Consider the following 7,897-nt stretch of genomic DNA (forward strand, 5'->3'; position numbering starts at 1 on the left):
TTAAGTGTAATTAGGAGGCGGGGCATTTTCTCCAAGACCAGGCCCCCTTCCTCCAGGGCCCCACGGCAGCTGCGTGTTCTGCCTCCCTTGGAGGTACACCGTTGACTGTACCTCCTTAATTTTAATTTTTTCAATAGAATCTTTATAAGGCCTCATGCACAAACCATATCCATTGGGAGATCTGCAAATTGCAAAGCCGCAAAAAATATGGATGTGGTCCATGTTACAACCACATGTTTTGCGGACCCATTGACTTCAATGGGTATGTGGTTCGGAGATAGTTTCTGTAAATACAATCCACAGAATATCTGGGACCACCACTGATCACGAGAATTGGATCCTGTGTCTGGCAGGTTGATCGTGCACATAGTTACTCTGTTCATTCTCTATCGGACTGCTGGAGATAGCCAAGTACAATGCTCAGCTGTTTCCAGAAGTCCCATAGACATTGAATGAAGCAGAAGGGAACATGGTTGACCTACCATTCCATTTCTATGGGGACACAGGATCCCCATTCTTATGATCCTGTAGGTAGGGGATAAAAAAATAAGCTGAGCTGTAAAACCAAGAAAGGCCATCACTATCTGATCAGCAGGGGTCCAACACCCTGCACCGCCATCAAGTTGACTATGAAGATTTATAATGAGGCTCAGACACACCACTACTTAATATACACTGACTTCTTTATTAACTGCAAGGTATCAAATGTACAGTAGATGTTCTCATTAGAAGTCAGGACACTGGTCTTAAATGTGGCCCTGTTGATGATGGGCCTTTGACTCATGAAGAGTCGGGCCTTCAGCACTCAGGAGAGGAAAAACCCCAAGTGAAGGAAACCTCTAGGGAACCATGGCTGAAGGACTGCCCTTCCCCTAGGGCCTAGGCAGTGGAGGAAAACGATGGCACCTGACAAAGATGGTAGATTTTATCTTGAATCAATGGTGAATGTCAAGTCTGTTAACGTCTGCAGAGACCAAGCCTGGAATCTGCCTTTTGATGCAGCAGGAAACTCACTTCTTGGGTGAATACATCTGACTACGGAAAGTCCGGTGATTGACAAGTCCAGTGGTAAATGCAGAGACCAAGCCCAGAATCTGCCTCTTAATGCAGCAGAAAAAAGCACTTCTTTGGTGAATACATCTGTCTGTGGAAAGTCCAGTGAATATCAAGTCCAGTGGTTATTGCAGAGACCAAGCCTGGAATCTGCCTTTAATGCAGCAGGAAACTTACTTCTTTAGTGAATACGTCTGACTGTAGAAAGTCCACTGGGTGAGTGCAGAGACCGAGCCCGGAATCTGCCTTTTGCTGAAGCGCAGGTCACCTGATCCTCACACGGTGGCCACCATGTTGCTGACTTGTGGTAGAGTTATCACCTCCAGCTGTATCCCATATTCATTGCGGGGACACATTGAGACCCCGACTCTGGTACAGTGATCTGCAGATACAAAAAAATATAACTAATTATTACTGAACATGGAGCAGCATAAAATTACATGTAAGTGACACACAATTAACTCCCGGTCACTGTGGGTCATTGTAATTCCTTTAACTGTATTAAACTTGGGCCCATGTTTCTAACAGTGATACCATTGACTGTTATAGCTGTTATTTTTGTTCTGGGACCCACTGCTGTATCCAACATACACAGAATACACCTTATAATTGTGGGCTGATTTTTTTTCATATATTTTTTTTATAGGGGTTGGAGCTCAGTTTTCCTGATACAAATCAACAAAACCCTTCTTTCTTACACACTTTCATAGTTAAAATTCTGTGAGCCATTGCTCAAAGTGATCAACATATCAAGGTCAATGGGTGCTCCCCCTAGTGGTGACTGCAGGCAGTTAGAATTGTATGATACTTATATGCCATGTATCAGGTGATTTGGATGATTTTCTACTAGAGGCCACTGCTCTGCTCATCTTCGTGCAGAATCTAAACCCTAAATTATTCTGTGTCATAACTCTAATGTCTTCAGAACTTGGCATCATGTCTGTTATTATTATGAGCTCCTGTCATAAATTACATAACATTTTATGACTCCTGTAAACAAGGATCTTACCATTTAGGGACATAGGCGTGCGCAGCCTATTGCATTAGGGTGTGTACCCTAAAACACAAACACACACGCCGCGCGTGTGTGTATGCGTGTGTATGTATATATATATATATATATATATATATATATATAATTATATACTGTATATCACTATATACAAGAGGATTATATACAGAATAACATCTTCTTGTATATAGTGATATAGTGGACCACGCTGATTATATAACCTGGATATCTCCTGCAGGGCTGGCTCCAGGTTCATGTGGGCCCTTGGGCGATAAAGCCTCAGTGGGCCACCTTGTGGCATTTTGCGCAACACACGAGGCAATAAAACTGCATGCATTATATATGCCTCAGATCAGCCCATAGACCCCCAATCAGCCCACTCAGCCCCATCAGACCTCAGATCAGCCCAAAGACCGCCACTCAGCCCCCATCAGACCTCAGATCAGCCCAAGGGCCCCCATCAAACCTCAGATCAGCACAAAGACCCCCACTCAGCCCCCATCGGACCTCAGATCAGCGGCAGCCCATAAATTGACCGCCTACATACTTACCTGTTTTGCGCCGCGGCTCCTCTTTCTCTCTGGCAGCAGTCGCGCTCCCGTCTTCCCGGCTGGAAGCGTGCGTGCAGCATCAGGTCATAGTGCGCACACTACATCCTGATGCTGTACGCGCTCAGGACAGTGAAGCGCCGGCCTGGGAGGGTAAGTATTAAAGGGGCTGTGTGGAAACGAGTGGGCCCCCCTACGGAGCACTGGCCTGGATTAGGGTGTGCCCATGCACACCCAGCGTACCCCACGCGCACCCCTATGTTTAGGGATCTTTTTGGTTCTTAAGACCAATACCTTCTAGCAGGGATCACTGGTGAAGATCAGGAGATTGGTTATTCTGCGCCTCATTTTATGTCAGACCTCTGGTGATCCGATCTGCTACTATTGCCTTCTTAACCCTAGGCTGTTTTTATTTCCAGTGGTGACCAGTGGATACTGCTGTGTCCAAGTTATACAGAATACCATAAATATCAAGAAGCAGAAAAATCACAAATCATTAATATACCCAATTAAGATACAAGGTCTTCTCATGGATGCGTTTTCTATCATCTGATGGTCTGACACATATTCCTGGGACACAACTGCCTGATCAGGTCTCTAGGACCGAGTTAAAATAATAAATTAGCATACCTCCCTCATTAATAAGTATAACTATAAATGCAACAAAGTTATGGGGCCCATAGGCTAAAAGGCCTATGTTTGTGTGATTATCCCAAACCTTTGGTGGTTGTCTAAGTACTTACGACACATACATATATTATCCCATAAGAAGACATTATTATAATCAGTACATGAAGATCAAACTTAGAAAAGTCACTGGTTACTTACCGATGCCAACAAGTATGTGGGTTCTAGACCTGTACCATGGGTCAGCGGTTGTAATCTGGGGTTGGGTAGAGACTGCAGCTTTGGTGACATAGAGAATCCAGGTCTGTTCCAGTAATATCAGGGTTATGGTCAGGACGATCTCTTGGCCCATCATAGACTCGACATGTCATGAAAAACATGTCATCGCTAATTGACCTTTTTAGGCAAGCCTGTGATCCTGCCATTCTGCAAGCAGGATATTAGATGATCTCTCATCACGTTGTGCTGGAAGATCGCCGTGGGTTCACCACCATCTGCCAGAATCACAAAGGCGAATGTTATGGCGAACACCCCACAGTCATAGGTGTTTTTCTGCTGATCACGTTGAGAAATGTTATATGTTTCAGGGGCTCATTGACCACTGTACGCCCTGTGTATTTCTGATCACTGCCGCGTGGCAATGTCAATTCAGACCTGCGGTTTGCGGCTTTTACCTATTGCGGTGGCGGCGTGTGGTGGTGCCATCGGGTCCCCATGTGGCTGTAGGGGGGACCCGATGGCATGGAAGGCAGTGCGATGCCTTACTGAGGCATCACGCTGCCTTCCGGTGACGAGCCTGTGAGATTCACCCCCCTGGATCTCGCAGGCCAGAAGCTATATGAGATACACACAGTATTACTCATACAGCCAATGCATTCCAATACAGAAGTATTGGAATGCATTGTAAAGGATTAGACCCCCAAAAGTTCAAGTCCAAAAGTGGGACAAAAAATAAAGTGAAAAAAAAGTGAAACAAAAAAGTCATTTTCCCCAAATAAAGTAAAAAAAAAAAAATCTTAAAAAATAGGGGGGGGGGGGGGGAGTATACATATTAGGTATCGCTGCGTCCGTATCGACCGGCTCTATAAACATATCACATGACATAACCCCTCAGATGAACACCGTAAAAAAAAAAATATAAACTGTGCTAAATAAACCATTTTTTTGTCACCTTACATCACAAAAAGTACAACAGCAAGCAATCAAAAAGGCATTTGCCCACCAAAATAGTACCAATCTAACCGTCACCTCATCCCTCAAAAAATGATCCCCTACCTGAGACAATCGCCCAAAAAATAAAAAAAAACTATGGCTCAGAATATGGAAACACTAAAACATTTTTTTTTTGTTTTAAAAAAGCTGTTATTGTGTAAAACTTACATAAATAAAAAAAAGTATACATATTAGGTATCGCCGCGTCCGTATCGACCGGCTCTATAAACATATCACATGACCTAACCCCTCAGATGAACACCGTAAAAAATAAAAACTGTGCTAAATAAAAAAATATTGTCACCTTAAATCACAAAAAGTGTAATAGCAAGCGATCAAAAAGTCATATGCACCCCAAAATAGTGCCAATCAAACCGTCACCTCATCCCGCAAAAAATGAGACTGAAAAAACTATGGCTCTCAGAATATGGAGACACTAAAACATGATTTTTTTTGTTTCAAAAAATTATATTATTGTGTAAAACTTATATAAATAAAAAAAAGTATACATATTATGTATCGCCGCGTCCGTATCGACAGGCTCTATGAAAATATCACATGACCTAACCCCTCAGATGAACATCGTAAAAAAAGTAAAATAAAAACTATACTAAATAAACAATTTTTTGTCACCTTACATCACAAAAAGTGTAATAGCAAGCGATCAAAAAGTCACACGCAAAACTTACATAAAAAAAAAAAAAGCATAGATATTAGGTATCGCCGTGTCCGTTGACAACCTGGTCTATAAAAATACCACATGATCTAACCTGTCAGATGAATGTTGTAAATAACAAAAAATAAAAACGGTGCCAATTTCTTGTTACCTTGCCTCACAAAAAGTGAAATATAGAGCAACCAAAAATCATATGTACCCTTAACTAGTAACAACAATACTGCCACCCTATCCCGTAGTTTCTAAAATGGGGCCACTTTTTTGGAGTTTCTACTCTAGGGGTGCATCAGAGGGGCTTTAAATGGGACATGGTGTCAAAAAAAACAGTCCAGAAAAATCTGCCTTCCAAAAACCGTATGGCATTCCTTTCCTTCTGCTCCCTGCCGTGTGCCCGTACAGCAGTTTACGACCGCATATGGGGTGTTTCTGTAAACTACAGAATCAGGGCCATAATTATTGAGTTTTGTTTGGCGGTTAACCCTTGCTTTGTTACTGGAAGAAATGGATTAAAATGGAAAATTTGCCCAAAAATTTTAATTCTGAAATTTCCTCTCCATTTGTCAATAACTCTTGTGGAACACCTAAAGGGTTAATGATGTTTGTAAAATCAGTTTTGAATACCTTGAGGGGTGTGGTTTCTTAGATGGGGTCACTTTTATGGAGTTTCTACTCTAGGGTTGCATCAGGGGGGCTTCAAATGGGGCATGGTGTAAAAAAAAAAACAGTCCAGCAAAACCTGCCTTCCAAAAACAGTAGGGCATTCCTTTCCTTCTGCGCCCTGTAATGTGCAGTGGTTTACGACCACATATGGGGTGTTTCTGTAAACTACAGAATCAGGGCCATAAATATTGAGTTTGGTTTGGCTGTTAACCCTTGCTTTGTAACTGGAAAAAAATTATTAAAGTGGAAAATCTGCCCAAAAAGTGAAATTTTGAAATTGTATCTCTATTTTCCATTAATTCTTGTGGAACACCTAAAGGGTTAACAAAGTTTGTAAAATCAGTTTTGAATACCTTGAGGGTGTAGTTTATAGAATGGAGTCATTTTTGGGTGGTTCCTATTATGTAAGCCTCGCAAAGTGACTTCAGACCTGAACTGGTCTCTATAAATTGGGTTTTTGAAAATTTCTGAAAAATTTCAAGATTTGCTTTTAAACTTCTAAGCCTTGTAGCATCCCCAAAAAATAAAATATCATTGCCAACATGATCCAAACATGAAGTAGACATATGGGGAATGTAAAGTAATAACTATTTTTGGAGGTATTACTATGTATTATCGAAGTAGAGAAATTGAAACTTGGAAATTTTTCTTATTTATTTTACAATTTTTTAGTAAATTTTGTATTTTTTTATAAATAAACATTTTTTTTTAAACTTCATTTCACCAGTGTCATGAAGTACAATATGTGACGAAAAAACAATCTCAGAATGGCCTGGATAAGTCAAAGCGTTTTAAAGTTATTAGCACTTAAAGTGACACTGGTCAGATTTGCAAAAAATGGCCTGGTCCTTAAGGTGAAATAAGGCTCAGTCCTTAAGGAGTTAAATAAACTCTCCAGTTTATTATAGACACAACCAGAGCCGAGATGACTTCTAGGTATAGAGGAAAGCTACCACTGTCCTCTTTTCCCCAAAACCTTCTGAAAGTTGCTGCAGTCCCCCTTAGGCCGTGTTCCGTGGCCGTGAACGGTCCGTGGTATGCCGGCCTGGATTCCTGCTGACAGCAGGAGCGCACCGCGTCATTGGTTGCTATGACGCTGTGCGCTTCATGCCGCCGCTGCACTACAGTAATACACTTGTATAATCTATACGAGTGTATTACTGCAGTGCAGCGGCGGCATTAAGCGCACGGCGTCATAGCAACCAATGACGCCGTGCACTCCTGCTGTCAGCAGAAATCCAGGCCGGCATACCACAGACCGTTCACGGCCGCGGAACGCGGCCGTGTGTATTCGGCCTTATTCAATCATCTGGTAGCATCTTGCTTCTGTGTGAGCAGGTTATATTTGAATGTCTCCGTACGGTTTACTGGTGGGCCCTAGGCATCCCATTTCCGACACTGCATGTACTAAAGATAGGCAATCAATAGTAAAATCCTAGACAACCCCTTATCGTCAGGATAGGTCATCCGTACGTGACTGGTGGGGATTCAACATCTGACACCCCCCATGATCAGCTGTCTGAGGAGGACGTGGTGCTCCGTGAGTGCTGCGGCCTTCTTGCAGCTTACCCTAGTCCAGTGACGTTGCGTTCTTCAGTCTACATGGCCTAGACACAGTTCAGTTCCATTGAAGGGGCTGAGCTCCCATACCAAGCACAGTAGAGGACATTTATCAAACTGGTTTAGAGGAAAATTGGCTTAGTCGCCCACAGAAACCAGAGATCCACCTTTCATCTTCCAAAGGAGCTCTGAAAAATTAAAGATGGAAACTGCCTGCTTGCTATGGGCAATTAAGCCAGTTTGGCCAGCTGTCGCGGCCAGGATCGCTGAGTAGCGGTAATCCCATAGAAATGAATGGAATTGCCGCGAGTCACAAGAAATCCAGCCATGTTGGATTTCTTGCAACTGTCATGGCAATCCCATTCATTTCTATTGGTTCACTGCTACTCAGCGATCCTGGCCACGACCAGAGTCACTGCGTAGCCCTAGCCTAACAGCAGTTTGATAGATCTACCCCAGCTGCTATACAATGCACGGCTCTCTGCTTGGTGGGCTGAGGAGGCCGCGGCGCTGACCGGAGCGTTGTGGCCTCCTTAAAGCGGTATTCCC

This window comes from Bufo gargarizans, chromosome 3, assembly GCF_014858855.1.
Source record: "Bufo gargarizans isolate SCDJY-AF-19 chromosome 3, ASM1485885v1, whole genome shotgun sequence".
NCBI classification, from domain to species: domain Eukaryota; kingdom Metazoa; phylum Chordata; class Amphibia; order Anura; family Bufonidae; genus Bufo; species Bufo gargarizans.